This window comes from Bubalus kerabau, chromosome 9, assembly GCF_029407905.1.
Source record: "Bubalus kerabau isolate K-KA32 ecotype Philippines breed swamp buffalo chromosome 9, PCC_UOA_SB_1v2, whole genome shotgun sequence".
Classification (NCBI taxonomy): Eukaryota; Metazoa; Chordata; class Mammalia; order Artiodactyla; family Bovidae; genus Bubalus; species Bubalus kerabau.
This window is the reverse complement of record NC_073632.1, coordinates 30,729,827-30,752,369: the sequence shown is the minus strand read 5'-3', so window position 1 is coordinate 30,752,369 and position 22,543 is coordinate 30,729,827. Positions and strand designations below refer to the sequence as shown.

Sequence of the window (22,543 nt, the reverse complement as noted above, 5' to 3'; positions counted from 1 at the left end):
CCTATGTGTGACTTTCTTCAACTTATCATCTACTTGAGAGTAAATTTCAAAGACAGAGTTAGGTTCACCAGCATTAAAGTCTATGCTAAGAATATTGTGTTATTAGCAAAATATTAATATGATGGACCACAGAATGTACATGACCTGTTTTAACAAAGATCAAGTGTTGGAAAGGGGCTGTAGCTTCCAATCATTTACTGAGACTTAGTTGTTGTAAAGAAGAAATTTACTTTTAATTATATATTTAAAGCTTCTAAAATCTTATGTTAAAGACCACCAGATTATTGATGGGAAAAGAACTCTTAAAATATATTAAGGAAAACTGTATACTTTTAAATAGAGCTCTCACATTATTTAAGTATATACTCTGAGTTAAATTGTCAAGATTTTCCATAGGATTTTTGTAATCCTACTTTGTGAGGAAATGCATTGGCCTTGGGATGAGAATAAGGGAAGAGGTATATATACCTCTTCACATCTGCCAAAGTTGTAGTTGACATTTACCATGTAAAGTGACAGCAGTGGTCCTGGTTGCTTCTGCTCTTATTCTAGGCATCTGGGGTGAAAAGTGAGCCTTGGATTCTAAAATCATCTGGAGGAGAGGGAAAATGTCAGTTTCAGGATCACTCGGGGCCTTTTTTTTTTTTAAATCCGGATGGCTGCAGGAGCCCTCTGGGTGCTTGCACCTATGTTGAAAACCAAGATAAATTGCACATTCCATTGTCAGCCTCCCTGTTGTTAAGGCCTGCTGCTTCTGTGACATCCACCCTACAGCGAGTGCTTGTCTCAGGACCTAGGCAGGGTTTCAGGCCGTGGGCCTCAGGCAGTACTGCTGGTCATGGAATGCCTTCCCACCACTGCACCAGGTTAACTGCCAGAACCCTCCTCTAGCCATTTTCTGTCCTGTCCTCGCACCTTATAGATCATTACTGATTCCCCAGGTCAATGACGGAGAAGGCAATGGCACCCCACTCCAGTACTCTTGCCTGGAAACTCCCATGGACAGAGGAGCCTGGTGGGCTGCAGTCCATGGGGTCGCTAAGAGTCAGACACGACTGAGCGACTTCACTGTCACTTTTCACTTTCATGCATTGGAGAAGGAAATGGCAACCCACTCCAGTGTTCTTACCTGGAGAATGCCAGGGACGGGGGAGCCTGGTGGGCTGCTGTCTATGGGGTCGCACAGAGTCGGACATGACTGAAGCAACTTAGCAGCAGCAGCAGGTAAATGAGGAAGCCATCATCCCTGAGAAATAAATTTCAGCATCATAGGATAAAACTCACATGTCCTCCACCACCATCTCCAGTTCCAGCCCCTGACCCGACAGTGAGTCACCTCTGTAACCAGGTTGCTGTGTATCTTGCCAGACTTTATCTAAACATAGACATGTGTGTATGTATGCCCTAGAAATACATGTGGAAATATTTTGTCTTCTCTTTTTTCTTATCATATAATATCCTTCTGCAATTTATTTTTTTTCTCAACATTATATATTCTCAGTGCATGTAGATACATATCATTTTTTTAAACTGCAGTCTGATATTCCATCTTGCAGATATTTTATGATTTCTTAAGACATTTATTACAATTATTTAAAATCTTTCCCTGATACTAACAGTTCTGTAGTGAAGACTGTATTCATGCATCCTTATGCACTTCTGTAAGGATTTCTTTCAAGTGAATAGAACTGCAGTTGCTGCTCCTGGAATATATTTATTTTACATTTTTAAAAATAAACTTTTTATGGGAGTAGCCTTAGATTTATATGAAAGTTGCAAAGATAGTACAGATGGTTCTTGTGTACATAGCTTTCACCCATTTTCAGTTTCCCCTGATGTTATCTTAGGTTTCCATGGCACCTCTGTCAAAACTAGGAAACCAACATTGGTACATTGCTGTTAACTAAACTTTAGGCTTTATTTGGATTTCACCAGGTCTTCCACTAACATCTTCTTTCTATTCCAGGATCCAGTCCATGATATCACATTGCATTGATTTGTTGCATTTCCTTTGCCTCCTCTGGTCTGTAGCAGCTCTGCAGACTTTCCCTATCTTTCATGACCATGACTATTTAAAGAAGTACTGGTTAAGCATTTTCTAGAATGTCTCTTAGTTTGGGTTGTCTGATTTTTTTTTCTCTTGCTTAGATTGAGGTTATAGGTTTTGAAAAGAATACAGTTACATCACATCATATCAGGGGGTACATGGAATCCACAGGCATCACTGACAGTGTTCACCTTGGTTACCTGGCTAAGGTAAGGCTGCCCAGTCTTCCTCACTGTGAACTGGCTGTTTTTCCTTTTCCATGTTCTTTTCTTTGGAATTGAGTCACTAAATCTAGCCCACACTGAAAGAGGAGGGGGGACGATAAGCTTCACCCCCAGGAAGGGTGTACTATCTACATATATTATTTGAAATTTTCACTTAAGGAAGATTTGGGGATTTTTCTTCTGTTTATTTATTCAGTTATTTTTATCTGGTGGACTCATATATTTTTATTTCGTACCTTAGGTTATAAACCAACATTATGTTGTTTATTTATATTTTCATATTCATAGCAGTTTTATTTTTAATAGCCCTAAACTGGAAATAACTCAAATATCCATCAATAGATAAGTGAACAAACATATTGTAGTGCCACGCAGTGGAATACTACTGAGCAATTAAAAATGAATGACTTCCCAGTCTACACAACAACATAAATACTTCTTTTTCCTTGTGAATTATTTGTTTTTAATTGAATTAAAGTTGATTTATAATATTGTTAGTTTCAGGTGTACAACATAGTGATTCAGTATTTTTACATATTATACTCCATTTAAAGTTATTATAAAATTGGCTCTATTCCCTGTGTTATATAGTATGGTATTTATTTATTTGTTGTTTATTTATTTTGTTGCTGAGGTTGTTCCAGCTTTGGCCATTGGGAGTCCTTTTCAGCTGGCTCCTGTGTAGTTTGACATGTCCTCAGACTTTTTAATTTTTGATCACTTTCTTACTTTCTGATACTGCAAAGTGCTGCAGACTCATCTCATATATTCCCTGCTGCAACCCTTGGATTAGCTGTAAAAGAAGCCCTGGTTCTTTTTATTGGAAAATGGAATTGATCCTTACTGCTGGTATTTTACATTTTAATAGATAGTGCTCAGTTGTTCTCCCAGGGACTATTCTTTTTGTCACTTTTACTTCTCATACCTGTTCCAATACTTTATAATGTCAGGTTTATTAATTTTGGCCAATCTGATAGAATTGTATCTTTTTTAAGTGAGTGTTTCCCTGATTCTGTGGTTGAACATGTTTGTTTATGTTTACTATCCATTTGAGTTTTTTCCATGAATAGCCTGTTCATCTTCCTTTGCCTGCCTAAGCTGATGTCTATGAGTCTGGGTGGTTTTGTGTGTGTCTTTGGTATTAGGAGTTCTTATAGATTGTGGATATTAATTATGTATTTGTTGAAAATATTTTTCCACCCTGTAACTTAATTTTAAACTTGATTTATGATGCCTTGTGAAACAGAAGTTTACATTTTGATCATATCTACATTAAAATTATAATTGGAAGTCTTTCAGTATCACCCTTAAGGAGATCTTCTTTTGTGTAACACAGCCAATCATGCTTTTACTCAAATCATCTACTGAAACTGCTCATCTAAAGATCTCAAGTGGTCACCTGCTGAGCAAAAGTCATTTGGTTTTTCTCAATCCTTAGCACTGAACAGTGTTCACCATTTCTTATTGGAAATGGTTGCCTTGGCATCCTCTTGTTTTCATTCTGACTTCTTTGACCTCTTCCCTATACTCTTTTGACCTCTTCTCATCTTCTCCTGCCACATCTGCTTTGTCTTATACTTTACTGACAGTGATCTCCCAGATGAAAGGTTGTTGTTGAATCACACTAATACACCGGGATTCTTGGCCCCCGGAGGAGAAGAATTCAATCCAGGGCCAGAGACGAGGCTTGATCACTCTGAGCTTTTGTGTAATAAGGTTTTATTAAAGTATAAAGGAGATAGAGAAAGCTTCTGACATAGGCATCAGAAGGGGGCAGAAAGAGTACCCGCTTGCTAGTGTTAACAATGAGGTTATATAATCCAAAGAATGTCTGGAGGTTGCAAAGACCTCATCAGACCCACTCCCATAATTTACATCTTAAGGTGACACTGTCCTCAGGCAAGATACATCCTTGTAAAGACCAGGTCTACTCCCATAATTAACATTTTAAGATAACAGAAGGTTGAATCCAAAGACTGTCCTTAGGCAGGATACATTATTGTTATATAATCCTAAGGAATGTAGAGAAAGACAAAAAAGTTTGTGCTTTCTTCTTCCTTGAGAATTCCAGACCCCTCTCTCCTTGGGGACCCCTAGACTCCCTATCAACCTGCCTAGGAAATGACTTTCTCACTAATGCCATCTTCCCCTTTGCAGAGCTCATCTGCTCTCATGGTAGAAGCTAATTTCAGCTGAGTAAAACCTTTCATGTCTACATTCTCAGTCCTCCCTTTCACTTAAGTTCAGTGCTTACATCTCTTGTCTAGGTTGTCTCTGCCAGAGATCCCTCTGATCTCATATCTCAGATTGAATATGGCCAAGGTTAACTCGTTAGCACTAGCGTTCCTGGGGAATCTGTGCTCCCTCTTGTTTGTGCCTCTGTCAGTGGCCACATGACTTTCTTAGTCAGCCAGGCTTAAATCCTGAAGTTGGCCTTTGATTGTGTCCTGTTCCCCCAACACCCAACCAGTTATAAAGTCACATCCATTCTACCTTCAAAACCTCCTTCATATCTATCCTTTCTTTTCTCTTTATAATTACTATCAACCTAATTCAAGCCTGTCACTCTTCATGTGAAGTTTATAAATGTTTCTTCAACCTATTTAAACTCTCTATATCAGTCTATATTCTGCAGCCAGAGCTGGTCATGCCAATCACACCACTCCCTTGTTCTCTTTCATGTACCCAGTCTTCGTCTCTTTGGATTAGTGTATGAGGTCTGCTACAGCCCACTCTTCTCTCAAACTAAATGGCTCAGATGGTAAAGTGTCTGTCTGCAATGCAAGAGACCCGGGTTCAATCCCTGGGTTGGGAAGATCCCCTGGAGAAGGAAACGGCAGCCCACTCCAGTACTCTTGCCTGGAAAATCCCATGGATGGAGAAGCCTGGTAGGCTACTGTCCACGGGGTCGCAAAGAGTCGGACACGACTGAGCGACTTCACTTTCACAGCCAGCTCTAACCACCTCAGCCCTGTCTTCTCCTTGCCTGTCACATGTTCTGTTATGTCCAATTATAATGGAATTCTACAACTTCTCCAATATTTATTCATTTGTGCAGATCATATAAAGTTCAGTGTGTTTGTTGTTGTTTAGTCACTAAGTTGTATGTGGGCTCAGTCACTCAAGTTGGGTCTGACTCTCTTGTGACCCCATGGACTGTAGCCCACCAGGCTCCTCTGTCTATGGGATTCTCCAGGCAAAAATAGTGGAGTGGGTTGCCATTTCCTTCTTCAGGATATCTTCCTGACCCAGGGATTGCACCTGTATTTCCTGCATTGGCAGGCAAATTCTTTACCAGTGAGCCACTTGGGAAGCCAAGCATATTTGTTAAGATACGTATTACCCATAGGACTCTAAGCTTTCCATTTCAACCTATATACTTATTATTTTTGTAATATTCCTATAAGAAAGGAATTTATATGGAAATTGATATCTTGTTTATAAGTATCATTGCATGGGTAAGGTCTTCATTAACAAACCTGTAAATATTTTTTCTCTTATTATCCATGGCTCATAAACTATTTTTACATCTTAGGAAATTATATAAAAAATACATAGAAACTTGTTCTAGGTCCTGTGAATTTGGGGATTTTTAAAAAAGTTTTATTTCCTTAGCTTCTTTTTTTTTCCCATCCTTTTTTCTCATTTTAGCAGTGTACAATCATAATTCCTTGACTGGTGAAGTGGCTTAACCTTACTAATTTTATCACAGAGTTTGTTTCTAAATCAATAAGGCCAAGAGGGGAAGATTGGGAGGCATAGCTGACATTTTATAGGCTATGTTGTTCCAGTTAACTCTGAAAAGGGTTTTGGGCATAGTTAAGTTTTCTGAATAGAATTGCCTCTAAGTTCAAGTAAGATTTATATAGATACTGTACATTACATTCTGACTTTTCCTTGGGGTTAATATTTTTGTGGTTTCTATGCATTAGGTACTCTTATTTTTTGCAAGCTTGATATAAATCCCTTCCTATTTAAAGTGTTTAAGGATAAATATAGTTTTAATGATCTAATAATAATAATACCCTCACTGATTGAAATTTTATTATATGCCAGACTGGTCCTAAGCTTTTCAATACATTATGTCATTGAATCTTCATATCATCTCTGTGTAGAAGTGCTATGCGTGCATGTTAAATCGCTTCAGTTGTGACCAACTCTTTATGACTCTGTGGACTGGAGCCCACCAGGCTCCTCTGTCCATGGAATTCTCCAGGCAAGAATACTGGAGTGGGTTGCCATTTCCTCCTCCATGAGATCTTTCTTCCCAACCCAGGGATTGAACCCATGTCTCTTATGTCTCCTGCATTGGCAGGCAGGTTCTTTACCTCTAGTGCCACCTGGGAAGTCCTGAAGTACTATGGGTATCATTATTTATAGAAACCAAGGTTACTTGCCCAATGAGGCACAGCCAAGATGTATTAGACTTAGGATTCAAAAACAGGGCTTGAAAACCTTTGACTGTGCCTGCCATGTATCCTTCTTGTATCAATATTAACAGACCAGCATCTAAAAAAAAATAGTGGTGGAAATGGATTTATTTACTTAGCACTGCTTTTGGATTCTTTAGATTTATACCCTCAAGCCTTGTTTAAACCCATAAGTAAGAGTAACTAATCCACTCTTTTTATCTACCTAATAAAGCCTAAACCTGGCTACTGTCTTTAAACCTGATTTCAATACATACTCTTTTTTTCCCTCCTGGTTGCAAACAGCAGCTTTAATTGGCTGCCCCTGAGCCCATCCAAGTTTATTTCTGCATTACCGTTGACTCACTAATGGCTTCAGACTGTCTTGGTGATTTGGGGGCTGACCTCCTTCCCCTTCTTTTCCATATTTGACTCACAGGCAGGACTTCTCAGCAGATACTTTGTTTTTCCAGTATTCCCCACAGTGAGCCCTCATTTAGGTCTCCTGCTACATTTCCTTACCCTGGCCTTTGAACCTAATTCCAATAGCTACTTGTATATTCACCTCACTCCTTTCTCATCAAGGTAACTGACTTATTAGGCACTGTAACACCTGTAGATCCACCTTGGTCTATCAGCTACTTTTTACCTCTTTGGTGAAACCATTCAGTCTGTGTTTAAAAACGACTGCAACAAAAGTAGAACTTTAGGATAGGAGATAGTTTAGAAATGCTTTGTTTTTATCAAAACTCTTACCTAAATAATGCTTTAGATGGTTATGGATGTATTCAGGTAATTAGTTAAACTTACATATAACCCTGCAATGTGTTCTTAAAAAGTAGTATGAACTAGAACAGAGTAAAGTAGTGATCAGCTCAGTCGCTCAGTCATGTCCGACCCTGCAACCCCATGGACTGCACTAATGGCTTCAGACTAATGGCCAGGCCTCCCTGTGCATCACCAACGCCCACCCACTCAAACGCATGTCCATCGAGTCAGTGATGCCAGCAGCCATCTCATCCTCTGTCATCCCCTTCTCTTCCTGCCTTCAGTCTTTCCCAGGATCAGGGTCTTTTCCAATGAGTCAGTTCTTTGAATCAGGTGGCTAGAGTATTGGAGTTTCAGCTTCAGCATCAGTCCTTTCAATGAATATTCAGGACTGACTTCCTGTTCTAATTTAAAAAGCTGGGCCTGGGGCTTCCTGATGCAGTTGTAGACATGTGTTTCTTTCTTCTTTTTAGATTTGTAGATATTGTAGATTTTACTTAAAATTTTTAGCCATGTGTCAAGTGCAGTAATACAAAACTCAAAAGATTCGCTGATGCAAAATTGTGGTGCTGGGAGACAGACTAAGTTAATGTTACTTGTTTAGATAGCTAAAACTTTCTATTTTTTCCATATAAAAATTCTTTTAATGAAGCTATTTTTGGAATCATTTTGTCTTTTAGAAGCTTCTGCATACAAATGAAAGAATGAATTCTGTTGCCTCCAGAGTTTCTGAAATTCTCTGTTTTTCTGGGCATTTTTCAGTTTAATCTTATCTGGTATGAGACTTCAGCATTCTGAAATAGGACAGCCTACTTCACAGGAGAGATTCCCCCACCTATAGTTGGGGATGCTTGTTAGGGTGTTTGATATTGAGATGGCCTGAAACATTTGGGGTACTCAGGAGTTGTAGGAGGAGGGCATCTGACATTTTACAATGCGAAAAATATGGGATTGGAGTCAGACATGAAATCTAGTCCCAGATTTTCCAGTGACTAGCTGCAGTGACAGGACAAGTGACAGTCTCCTCCATGGCCTTTGTTTCCTCATCTTTTGGGGTGGGTATACTTCAACATTCTGCAATGCCACGACTTTTGGACACACACAAACGTTTTACAGAGTGTGATCTCAAACTCTTTATTGTGTGTCCTTTTTTAAATAAACTGAACACTTAGTTTTCCTTGCTTATGATTGCAGTGTGTAGCCTCAGATTCATTTCAATAGGCATTCACTTAGGTTTCCTGTGTGTAAAACTTTCTGCTTAGAGGCATAGAAAATAAACATATAAATAGACAGAATTTTAACTTCTAGACAAATTTCATAGAAGATACACATGTTATGTCCTATGATAGACAAACAAGGGGCTTTCTGATTGCTTCTAATTAAGGAAAATTTCATGGAGAAGGTAGCATCTGATCTGAAAATGAAGAAATAGAAAGATAATGGGAACAAGAGGTTGAAGAGGAAAAGAGGCTGATCAAAATTGGGAAATTACAGGATATATTTCTCAAAATATATTTCAAAAGATATTAATAGGTATTTTGGGGAGAGAAAATGATGCCAAAGTCCAATAATACTAACACTAAATGAGAGTGTTACTGTGCAGTAATTGTTGCCTATTATTACTACCCTAACCATTTTGTTATTAAACAAATTTGTTAATCAGTGACTCAGTGAAACTGTGTATATAGATAGTTTTAACTGCTATCCTGCTCAGCACCCTAATATTCTAAATGTAAATATGAGTTATTAAGAGTAACTTAAAGTACTTACTATTTATGAGTCTTATATGTTCCATGGGAACACTGGGTCCAAAGAATATATTTTTGAGACACTGTGTAAGAAGATCCTATGTATCAATGGAACAAAATAAATATAGAAAGCAAGATTTCCTGATATAAACTGAACCAAAGTTTGAAAATAGGAGTTTAAGGAAGTAAGAGATTAAAACTGAAGAATGCATATATATGCACACATGCCATTTTCTTATCAGCCAGTTGGTGTCAGTGTGTGCCAAGGATAGCTTGGTTACATCCAGCAAGGGGAGGAGATTGGAGGGCAGTCACAGCTCTCTAATTTCCAGCAGTGCCTGTTTACCAAAGGGAGACGATTCATAAAAGAATTTATATCTGTTTACACTTTTAAAATGAATGTATTTTAAACCACTTAAATAATGAGTTGTACTTTGCTAACACACACTTGCAAGAACCCTACCCCGCTGTACACACAGAGAAGATGGAAGATTTACTTATTTGTTCATGAATTCATCGAATAGATGGTATGTCAGGTGATAGGTACACATTAGCAAATAAAAACTACAAAACTGTTGCTCCTGTAGAATATGCAGTCTAGGAGTGGAACTAACCTGTATCTAGCTTTGTGTGTTTTGAAGAATATCACTACTTGCCTGGTGACCACATGGAAGAGACCCAGAAGGCTAAGTTAGTTCTTAGTAAAGGACTCAAATAGAAGTAATCTCAAGAATGGTTCACAAGACAGAATGTGTCCAACAGTACCTCTGTGCCCACTAGCCTCTTGAATTGGACTCTGCCCAGTGTGCTGGCTTCCCAGGATTATAGCTACAGGTAAACTAGCCTGTGTAGAATTAAAACCACTGGGTTTATTATGCAAGTATACACACACCGCTAGTGTTATTCACTCTAGTGCCCATGGCCCACAGAGTGGACAGATAACCAGCTGGCCCCAAACTGTCATCCCACTTCCAGCTTTCACTTCCATTGGAAAACTGAGTTTCTCCCACTTTATCTTCCCTTCCCTAAAGAATGCAGGTGTTTTTACAGAGACAAACTACAGATCCCATTTCTTTACCTTGGAGACACGACCTATAAATGTGAGAGGGCTTATTTGACATCTTAGCATATTTATATAGACTCTCTGTGTTTGTACTGAAATCTATGGCAACAAAAGAAAATTTAATAAAATTTTTTAATTTACTTTTTTTTTTAGCATGAAGATCTTGACTTTTTTTTAATTAATACACTTAAAACTTTTGCAGGTGACACTAATTAATGCTACTGTGACTTGTATATTTAATTCTCTGGAACCATAGTGATTGTGCCTGGTAGCTCTGTTTCCTGAGGCTGTGTGCTTGGCAGATTTATGGCTAATCAGAACTTTGGTTTAAAAAAAAAAAAAAAAAAACCTTAAGGGAAAATTCCAAAAGTTGGGAATTCAGGAAATACTCAGGGGAAGATAGTTTTTGTTCAGCCAGTTTAGCAGGTAAATGTTAATTTATTATGGATTGCTCTGCTTGTGTTCTCTTTATTTTTAATCTTTAAAATGATAACTCTTTTTATGAGTAGAATTTATCCTTTTTACTTTCTTACATAAGATCTTCCTCAGCAAAAATTTTGGGGGATGGCAGATTTACTTGTAAGAACTGAGGGCATAGTTTAGAATCATCATCCATTCTTCACTATATATTTTAACTCACTGTGAAAGCTAAATAACTAAAGGGTCTATTTAGATACTTGTAAAAATGGTTTGTTATCCAATTCACAAGATTGTTATGAAAAAACTACCTAATCCTTACCTAACTCAATATATTACTAAACCAGTGCCATGTATTCATTTAATAACCATGGTGATAGGAAAAATGAGTTATTGCTGGCAAATTAAATATAAAACACCACCTTCTTGGTATCATTTGGATTACTTGATGGTGTATGATGATTTTAAAATATTTCTACCAGTTCTTTATCCCTCCTTTTAAGAGATGAAGCTTAATTTTCTTGTCTCTTGGATGTAAGCTGATCTTAGGGACTCATTTCTAATGAGGAGAACAAAGTGGATGTGCCTGGGGACCTCCCTGGTGGTCCAGTGGTTGAGAATCTGCCTGCCAATGCAGAGGACTCAGGTTTGATCCCTGGTCCGGGAAGATCACACATGCTTCAGAGCAGCTAAGCCCCTGCACCACAGCTACTGAGCCCACACGTCATAGTGCCCTAATGGCTGGAGCCTAGGCTTCACAAGAGAAGACACCTCAATGAGAAACCTGCACACTGTGAGAAAAGAGTAGCCCCTGCTTGCCACAACTAGAGAAAGCCTGCGCTCCCCAAAAGACCCAGCTTAGCCAGAGTAAATAAATAAGTAAATAAATAAAATAAAAAGAAATAAAGAAACTGAGTTGCAGAGAGACCAAATTCCATTAAAAAAAAAAATCAAAAAAACAAAGTGGGTGTACCCAAGAGTGGATTCTGAGAGTAGGTTATGAAAGGCACAGAGGATTCCTCCTTGCTGTGGGTCTCAAATGACTGTCTCTGGGGGAATCCAGATGCCAGCCGTCAGATGACTGTCTCCCCTGCTGGCATCTTGGCTACCAGCTCGTGAGAGATCCTGAATCAGAGCCACTCAGCTCAGCCCTTCCCAGATTCCTGTCCCACAGAAACCATCAGATATTTGTTTTAGCTGCCAAGTTTTAGAGTGGTTATTATGCAGCAGCAGATGACTAACTGCAGGGATAAGACAGAAACCTGGAGTCCCAGGACATACTGCCCTCACCTCCAGCAAATTTCAGGGGCTGCGAATCCCATGGAATTGGATAAAAAAATTTGTGTGTATTATGCATGGGTATTTCTCTTGGCAAGTATTCAAAGCTTTCATCATTTCTAAGAGGAGACTTTAATCTCTGAAAGGCTCCAAGTCTGTTTTTATTCAGAGGAAATAGAGCCGTGGGACCCAGAGAAAGATAGAAAAGTTTCGTTGTGGGAAACATCTCTTACGTGTAAGAAATTGATGGGTATTGCTGACGAAAGCTGGACTGAATCAGGCTTTAAAAAGTGAAAAGAACTTACACAGCCACGTGGGATGGTTCTCTTTCAAAATGTGCTTGGTTTTTAGATCAGGGTGGGCAGCCTCCAGCTAGCAGGACAAGTTCAGGATCCTCCCAACTCTGTTGCTTTTGTAAATAAAATTTTATTGATACACAGCCATGTACATTTGTATAAACATTGTCCGTGGCTTCTTTTGCCATATAAGTTGTGACATATCCCACAAGCCTAATAAATTTATGATCTGACCCTTTGCGATAAGGTTTACTGACCTTTACTTTTTAATGCTGCGATGAGACTGGCATTCCTGGCTTAAAAATAGTAACTAAGATGCATGTTTCCAGTTGGTGAGTGAGTACACTCCTTGCCATGTGGCAGACTGTGTTACAGATAAATAATCTATTAACAGTTATTCTCCAGGCCCCAAAGGAGTAATTACCATCCTGATGTAAGGAAGAAGTGGCTGTCCAGACAGCCTCCTGGAGAAATGAGGTGTGTAGAACAGAGGGCCGGGGTTAATGATGCTGGATCAGAGGTGAGTATCCCAGAGGCCTTGACTGCTCACAATGGCTCTTTCGCCCTGAGGGGTATAAATAGGAGAGCTTGCTGTAACTTGTTACCCATAAAGGAGCTCTTGTTTCCTCTGTATGTGTGTCAATAACTTGACATCTTTTTTTTTCCCCCTCAAAGAATTTTCATAAACCTGACCTATGTATGATGCGTTCTTTTGAAATAAGAGGCTTGAGGGCTAGATTCTAGTCAATTTCCATTTTAGTTCTGTTTTGTATAGTATTGTGAACTCATCACTAAGTTATTGATTGATTCTTCCGTATAAAAGTGATATTCAGGATACTGGGTTTCATTCTGGAATTTAAGGTTAGATTCTGTTTCCTTGAAGTTAACCTTTTGGAAACTGCTGGTTTTGCTTTATACTTTTGGTTTCACTGTGCAAAATGTTTATTTTTTAACGTCTAAGACACTTCTCAAGCTTTAATAGTAATCCAGTTTGGGATAAGTCTCAAAAGGAAATGGTGCATAGTCCATGTCAGTGTCTTGTACAGTCTTGTCTTCTTATTTCTGCTGTTACTGCCCAGATACTCTACCTCCAGCTTCATACCTGCTATACTGTTACATGTACTCACATCAACCTATTTGAACACTGTCTAATGTCCTCAGCAGAGAAGAGCAGTTACCAGATTCATGCATCTGTATTCAAGCCAACTGTTCAAAGATTCTGTCTGTGTGGCTGGTTAGGTCAGTGAAAGAGTATTTGTTTTCTCACATATTTAGTGAGGGCTTCTCTGGTGGCTCAGCAGTAAAGAATCTGCGTGCAATTTAGGAGATGCGAGAGATGCAGTTTCGATCCCTGGATCAGGAAGATCCCCTGGAGGAGGAAATGCCAACCTGCTCCAGTGTTCTTGCCTGGAGAATCCCATGGACAGAGGAGCTTGGGATCACAAAGAGTCGGACACGACTGTCTGACTAACTTTCACTTTCTTTCAGTTTTTAATAAACCTTATTGTTTGCCATATTTGTTATAGATAGATAGGCTCTAGATCTGCAACTAGATCTAGAATATACACTACTACTTCCTCTTGAAAAATTAGAATATAATAATATTTTAAAATAATTCTAACATGGCTTAGAAAACCTTTAATGGGCTTTAGCCAAAAAAAAAGTGAAGACAGACTCTTCTCACCTATAAATGGGTATATACCAAAAGTTTCTTTCTGAGGCAGTTCCTTAAAACTAGAAGGATATTTCTCATAGAACTTAGTTCTCATAGAACTAATATTATAAATATCAAATAGATTTCCAGTCAAGTCCACAAAAATCTATTAATCCATAATATAGTATAGTCTACAAACTGACAAGATACTAAGGGTCAGTAAAGGTAAAAATAACATAATTTTTCTAGGAAAACTCTTTTTCTTCTCATGTATGAAGTATGTTGATTTACAATATATATTGCTTTCAAGTATACAGCACACTGATTCAGTATTTTTGTAGATTGTATTCTAAATTAGTATAAGATAATGGCTATAATTCCCTGTGCTGTACAATATATCCTTGTTGCTCATCTGTTTTATGCATAGTAGTTGTATCTGTTAATCCCTGCCCCTAAATTGCTCCTTCCTCTACCTTCTGCCCTTCAGTAGGCACAAGTTTGTTTTCTATATCTGTGAGTCTGCTTCTGTTTTGCATATATGTTCACTTGTATTATTTTTTAGATTGCACATGTAAGTGATGTCATACAGTATTTGTCTTTACTAAGCATAATATTCGCTAGGTCCATCCATGTTGCTGCAAATGGCAGAATTTCCTTCTGTTTTTATGGCTGAGTAATACTCTACTGCACACATAGACATACACACAAACACACATAGACATACACATATACCATATCCTGGGGCTTCCCTTGGTAGCTCAGTGGTAAAGAATCCACTTGCAGTGCAGGAGGCATAAGAGATGTGGGTTTGATCCCTGGATCAGGAAAATCTCCTGGATTGGGGCATGGCAACTCACTCCAGTATTCTTTCCTGGAGAATCCCATGGACAGAGGAGTCTGGCAGGCTATGGTCCATAGAATTGCAAAGAGTTGGACATGACTGAAGTGGCTTAGCATGCATGCATGCATACAGCATCTTTATCCATTTAGCTGTTGAGGGGCTCTTGAGTTGCTTCCATGTCCTTGTTATTGTAAATAGTGCTGTTGTGGACATTGGGGTGCATGTATCTTTTTGAATTAGTATTTTTGTTTTTTTTCCAGATACATACCCAGGAGTAGAATTGCTGGATCATATGGTAGTTCTATTTTTAGTTTCTTTGTGAAACCAACTATACTGTTTTCCATCGTGTCTGTACCAAGTTGCATTCCCACCAATAGTGAAGGAGGGTTCCCTTTTCTCTGCATCCTCTCCAGCATTTGTTATTTGTAGAGTTTTTGATAATAGCCTTTCTGACAGGCATGAGGTAATATCTCTTTGTTTTTTTGATTTGCATTTCTCTAATAATTAGCAATCTTGAGGCTCTTTTCATCTCTATGTCTTTTGAAGAGATGTCTTGGGTCTTCTGCCCATTTTTTGATTGGGTTGTTTGTTGTTTTGGTATTTAATGATCAGCAAAATGCTTTCTTTTTGAATTCAGAACTCCAAAAGATGAGTGACTTTGCTATATCTTTAAGGACTGAGTCTCATAAAACTCCTGGATCATTTAGTTGCCATATGCTTTAAATTCTGAAAACAAAAGCAGTAACATTTATATCATTTGTGACTTGAACTTTTCTCACTCATAAATTAAGTACTTGAAAGAGCAGAGTTTATCTACATATGAATGATTTCAGTGATAAAAGCCTACTTTTTATGCTTTTTTTCATATATTATCTTATTTGATATTCACAAGAAACCTTTGACGTTTAAAGGCCAAATATTATTACCCCTATTTTATAGCTGAGAAGACTGAGGTTCAGAAGAGTAATGGAAACACTCAGGAATTGGAGGAACTGGAGCTGAGTCTTGGTTCTTTTGTGAGGTCATATGCATGTCATTTAAACTCTTGAACTTCAGCCTACTTGTCTGTAAAGTTCATGTAATGAAACCAATTTTGGAATGTTATTATGAAGATTGAATGAACTGATATACATGAAATATTTTGATAGCATAAGATATATTATGCAGACTTTCATTCTGCTCTGAAGATGAAGATCATGGTGGCGATATTTTAATAAATGGTCACCAAGTTGAAAAACTAGAATGGTAATGAGACTCATCTGTATGATATAAGGAAATGGGGAATGTTTAGCTTAGAGAAAAATCAGGAGAAAGGGTTAGATATTTACTGAAGGGCTCTGGTTGTGAAGCATAGATTTCACTCAATTTAAAGAATTGGGGAGATATTCAAGCCAAGACTATACAGTCACATGTTAGGAATATTGCAGGGGGGTTTAATTCTTCTCAGGTTTCTAATTTTGAGATTCTGTTGTTGAAATCGAACAAACATTTAGAGTTAGGCTGAAATTCTTGATCTCTGATTCCAGTGTCTGAGAAGTATCAGTACTAGTGAGGATAGTCCTATGATGGAATAAAAATGGCAAAAAATGATTTTTAAAAATTGGTTCAACAAATATTTATTAAGCACTTACCAGCCATTTCTGGTGTTTCATTGTTTGAACATATGAGATTCTGTTCTGTTTCCAATCATTCTCTCACCTTTTAAATATATCCCATGTCAGTCTTGATCATTCTAGGTCTTGGAAGGGAGGTGATAAAATGTTAACATTGCCCACTACTTATGTTCTTGTTATTCCAACTGATTTATTTTCCAGTTTGATAGGAACTTTCTTGCGTAGACTTTAATTCTCCAGGGTTAAGTCAGAATGTGTTGAAATGACCTCCTAAAGAAAAAGGGAAAATAGATCACCTCATACAAAATGTGTTTTTGCATCATAGGCTCTGAGAATAAAATATGTGGTTAGATGAGTACCGTACCAGAACCCTAATGCTATTTAAACACACGGATGAGTGCATTGTGTGTATTTTATGTATTTAAAATTGGGATTTTTGTTTGAACAGTGTCTTTCATTTGGTGTATTTCATGGTGATTTATCATAATAGACTGCTTTAAATCATCTGAAATAGCAAGACATATGAATTTCAACAATAACTTCCCCAAGGCTAGAGAAGTCAGCAGGAGCTCAAACCACTAGGTAGACAGGTTTTTTTTTTTTTTTTCCCCCAAACTCATATGCAAGTGTAAAACTTTTATGAGGCTGCTTTAACGAGGCCCATTGGGATTTAGGGTTATTTATCTAAGCTCTTATTAAAAATGAAAACTTTTCTATGTTTAGCCCTGGAAAGCAAAACTGATCCTAACAATACTGAAAGCTGGGAGAATGAATCCTGTTCTGCAGACTGATTCAAAAATAAAGTACAGAAACTCTGGGGCTAGTGTCTTCAGCACTGATATGATAGGAAGGGGATAATAACATCAGAACCAGTGTTTCAAGGTCTCCTTTAATTAAAACAAAAATTTAACTCTACTATGCTGGTAATTTAGGGTGTGCATGACTTACCGAAAGGGCTTTCAGCCCGAGAGTCCTGTTTCCCAGAGCACTCTGGTGCCTCATTGGAGTTGAGTTGCCCCAGGACAGTATTACTTGATACAAGGTCTGTGGGCATTTTTCACTTATGGCATCTGTACTTGTTAAAGTTTTTGACTTCTCTCTTCCCTGCTGAGAAGAGGGCCATGAAAAGGATAATGTTTGTAAGATTAATGTGCCCAAATCGCTCTGTACATAACCCAGCAGAAGAGCCGAAGCTGCCGCAGGAAAAATTTTGCAGTCTTAAAACGTGTTCAGCTTCTTTGTAGGTATGTGCTGGTTTGATGAGTCTGGGTCCTGCAGTGAATCTATTTTTAGACCCTGAGAGTTAAGATTTTAAATTATCTGTGATGGGGTACAATTATGGGGAGTAAGGACCTTGTGAGGGTAGAGAGCAAATGTTAACAAAATCAGGGACAAGATCTTTTGCAGCCTTTAAGAACTTAGCACAGTCAATTTAGCTTGGGTGTGTTCAGCCCAGCTTGCAGAAATTTTAAGACGAGAAGGTGAGTGGATAAATGGATGAATGTGTGGATAAAAAGGTGAAGTTGAGAGATGGATCGACAGATAAAACTTATTGTTGATAATATGATTGTTGGTGGATAGGTTTCTGTGTTACAGGGTGAGTATAAAGAATTGAACAAACAGACACGTCTGAGTGAAATCATGGCGACAAATGCGGAGTTTTAAAGACATATGAGATCAAAAATGAGAACTTCTTACCAGTGAGCATTTGTGAATTGTTTTTTAAGGGTATTAGCTCAACAATTAACCTTAAGAGTACTAATGTAAGTCATTGGAAGTAGTATTTCACTTAGTGGAATCTGGGAACTTCTGAGTTTCCACCTCTGATTCTGAGACAGTACAGAGAAGAAAGAATAAGGGTGTGAAGCACACAGATAATATTTCTAATGAGGGAAGCACCAAACTACCAGCTGGCAATTATGATGCAGAGCATAGAGGAGACAGAGGGCAAACACTGAGAGAGATGCTGATGGCAGGAATGTTGGCTGAAGGCCAGAGGTAGATACAGTACAAGCATAAAACTTTAAACAGGTTGGGAAAATGTCAAAATCAACTTCAGTTTAGAAACTTAATCTCAAAGCAGTTGCAAATGGGAAGAAGACTGTATGTACACTTGGTTTTAACTCTTCAATTTGAGCAGCTGTTGTAACAGTTGAGTTGCTAGGCACTGTCAGGAATAGAATATTTTAATTTTGGAGAAATCCAACTGTTAAAACAGCTGTTTGGTCTGATTAGACTTAGGCTGGCTCTGCTTTGGTTACATGACCTAATGGGATCATAGCACCAGGCAGATTGGCTGTTAATATAATTTTATTGGAAGTAACTAAAAGACGAATGGATGGTGGGTTGAACACTGACTTTCCAAAGAAGCCACACTCCCTTGTTTATTTTGGCAAAGTACAAAAGCAAATAATACAGACTTTTACCTTGTTCTGACTTCATGGGAATTACCTGAAATAATTTTGCCTTATGTTCCTTTCATGCAACCTTTTTTCCTGTGGCACTTAAAAGAAGTCTCCCTAGTTTTATTAACATCTCTTTATTGTCTCCTAATAATATATCTATTCAGGTCACCTCAAGTAGTATCACTTGTGTGTTTTTTGTTGTTGTTATCTAAACAAAGTGCTATTAACAGCAACCACCAAATATGTCAGTTTGTAAAAATCACAATTTTTTATATCTAGAATAACTTGAGTGACGCTGACAATGATGAAAATCTTGGATTCTAAATTTACCATCTTGAGTACTTTTTTTCATGGAAAAGACCACTGATTAAGTTAGTTTCAGTAAATTTTTAAAGATTTAAAGTACTTGTAAGATGATTTTCTTGATTTCTTGCATTAAAAACTATATCTTCATATAATGTTAACACCTATTGTAAACATTCAAAGAGAAGTTTCATGTATTTTCAAAGTGAAAATAGCTTTAACTTTTTATAGGATCATCAAAATAGTCATTTGCATTGTAAACATTTAAAACAATACAGGAAAATACAGTTTAAGAAAGCAAGCAGAATTCTTATAATTTCAGTCTGCATAGGAAACTGCTATTAACATTTTTGGCACTCTTCCTTGTACATATCTCTTTATGTATATATACACAAAAAGATATGTTAAAAGATTTTGTTTTACAGAAATTAATTTTAACGATATGAATTTTTCTTTATTTTACTTCTGTGTGTGTGTGTGTGTGTGTGTGTGTGTATGTGTGTGTGTGTGTTTTAACTTGTGAAAACATTGTGACTATCTTTCCATATCAGTGTAGATTAGCAGTCATCACTTAGGTCCTGATTTTGGAGGGTTTCATATTCTGAAGTAGTGACTTATTTTTGCTAGTTTCTAAAACGTAGTGTTATAAATATTAGAAAGCAGAATTGAAGATGATGCCTGGGATGTTAATAGGAGATGAACTTTGGTACCAAAAGTATACTTCCACTGAAAATACATGTTTCTTTCACTAACTAAAGCAAGTTTTTAGGTTTTGAATGTTTATATCAATAATGTAACCAAAAAACCCAACAATAAACAAATGGGACCTAATTAAACTTAAAAGCTTTTGCACATTAAAGGAAACCATAAACAAAATGGAAAGATGACCCAAAAAATGAGAGAAAATATTTGCAAACAAAGCTATTGACAAGGGATTATGATATCTTCAAAATGTACAAGAGCTCATGCAGCTCAATATCCAGAAAACAACCCAATCAAAAAATGGGCTGGAGATCTAAATAGCCACTTCTCCAGAGAAGACACAAGATGGTCAAAAAGCACATGAAAAGATGTTCAGCATTGCTCATTATTCACTTCAGTTCAGTTACTCAGTCATGTCCAACTTTGCAACTGCATGGACTGCAGCACGCCAGGCTTCCCTATCCATTACAAACTCCCAGAGCCTACTCAAACTCATGGCCATTCAGTCAGTGATGTCATCCACCCATCTCATCCTCTGTCGTCCCCTTCTCCTCCTGACTTCAATCTTTCCCAGCATCAGGGTCTTTCCCAGTGTTCATTATTAGAGAAAGGTAAATCAAAACTACAAGGAAGTATCACCTCACACCAGTCAAAATGACCATCATCCAAAGGTCTGCAAGCAATAAATGCTGAGAATGGTGTGGAGAAGAGGGAGCCCTACTACACTGTTGGTGGGAATGTAAATTCGTACAGCAACTATGGAGAACAGTATGGAGGTTCCTTAAAAAGCTAAAAATAGAACTACCTTATGACCCAGCCATCCTACTTCTGGGCATATATCCAGAGAAGACCTTAATTTGAAAGGATACATGCACCCCAGTGTTCAATACAACACTGACATGGACGCAATCTACATGTCCATTGACTGGAGATTGGATAGAGAAGATGTGATACCTATGTATTAATACAATGAAATATTATTCAGACATAAAAAATAATGAAATAATGCTATTTGCAGCAAAATGGATGGACTTAGAGATTATCATACTAAGCGAAGTTCAGTTGAGTCACTCAGTCGTGTCCGACTCTTTGTGACCCCATGAAGCGCAGGATGCCAGGCCTCCCTGTCCATCACCAACTCCCGGAGTTCACCCAGACTCATGTCCATCGAGTCAGTGATGCCATCCAGCCATGTCATCCTCTGTCATCCCTTTTTCCTCCTGCCCCCAATCCCTCCCAGCATCAGAGTCTTTTCCAATGAGTCAACTCTTCGCATGAGGTGGCCAAACTACTGGAGTTTCAGCTTCAGCATCATTCCGTCCAAAGATATCCCAGGGCTGATCTCCTTCAGAATGGACTGGTTGGCTCTCCTTGCAGTCCAAGGGACTCTCAAGAGTCTTCTCCAACACCACAGTTCAAAAGCATCAATTCTTCAGCGCTCAGCTTTCTTCAAAGTCAAACTCTCACATCCATACATGACCACAGGAAAAACCATAGCCTTGACTAGATGGACCTTTGTTGGCAAAGTAATGTCTTTGCTTTTCAATACGCTATCTAAGTTGGTCATAACTTTTCTTCCAAGGAGTAAGCGCCTTTTAATTTCATGGCTGCAATCACCATCTGCAGTGATTTTGGAGCCCAAAAAATAAAGTCTGACACTGTTTCCACTGTTTCCCCATCTGTTTCCCATGAAGTAATGGGACCAGATGCCATGATCTTCGTTTTCTGAATGTTGAGCTTTAAGCCAACTTTTTCACTCTCCTCTTTCACTTTCATCAAGAGGCTTTTGAGTTCCTCTTCACTTTCTGCCATAAGGGTGGTGTCTTCTGCACATCTGAGATTATTGATATTTCTCCTGGCAATCTTGATTCCAGCTTGTGCTTCTTCCAGCCCAGCGTTTCTCATGATGTACTCTGCATAGAAATTAAATAAGCAGGGTAACAGTATACAGCCTTGACGTACTCCTTTTCCTATTTGGAACCAGTCAGTTGTTCCATGTCCAGTTCTAACTGTTGCTTCCTGACCTGCATATAGGTTTCTCAAGAGGCAGGTCAGGTGGTCTGATATTCCCATCTCTTGAAAAATTTTCCACAGTTTATTGTGATCCACATAGTCAAAGGCTTTGGCATAGTCAATAAAGCAGAAATAGATGTTTTTCTGGAACTCTCTTGCTTTTTCGATGATCCAGCAGATGTTGGCAATTTGATCTCTGGTTCCTCTGCCTTTTCTAAAACCAGCTTAAACATCTGGAAGTTCACAGTTCATGTATTGCTGAAGCCTGGCTTGGAGAATTTTGAGCATTGCTTTACTAGCATGTGAGATGAGTGTAATTGTGCGGTAGTTTGAGCATTCTTTGGCATTGCCTTTCTTTGGGATTGGAATGAAAACTGGCCTTTTCCAGTCCTGTGGCCACTGCTGAGTTTTCCAAATTTGCTGGCATATTGAGCGCAGCACTTTCGCAGCATCATCTTTCAGGATTTGAAATAGCTCAACTGGAATTCCGTCACCTCCACTAGCTTTGTTCGTAGTGATGCTTTCTAAGGCCCATTTCACTTCACATTCCAGGATGTCTGGCTCTAGGTGAGTGATCACACCATCGTGATTATCTTAGTCGTGAAGATCTTTTTTGTATAGTTCTTCTGTGTAGTCTTGCCACCTCTTCTTAATATCTTCTGCTTCTGTTAGGTCCATACCATTTCTGTCCTTTATCAAGCCCATCTTTGCATGAAATGTTCCCTTGGTATCTCTAATTTTCTTGAAGAGATTTCTAGTCTT

General features: G+C 38.2%; 1 protein-coding gene across 13 annotated transcripts in view; it reads left to right on the top strand.

The window, feature by feature from the left end:
* UBE3D (ubiquitin protein ligase E3D) overlaps nucleotides 1–22,543 on the top strand; it is a 232,181-nt gene that overhangs the window by 59,950 nt on the left and 149,688 nt on the right. Inside the window, exon 9 of one of the 13 annotated variants that reach the window (XR_008698032.1) lies at nucleotides 2,149–2,256. The exons of the other annotated variants lie outside the window; for them this stretch is intronic. The gene's annotated coding sequence lies outside the window, so the exon portion shown is untranslated. The remainder of the gene's footprint in view (nucleotides 1–2,148; nucleotides 2,257–22,543) is intronic. 13 annotated transcript variants of the gene reach the window in all.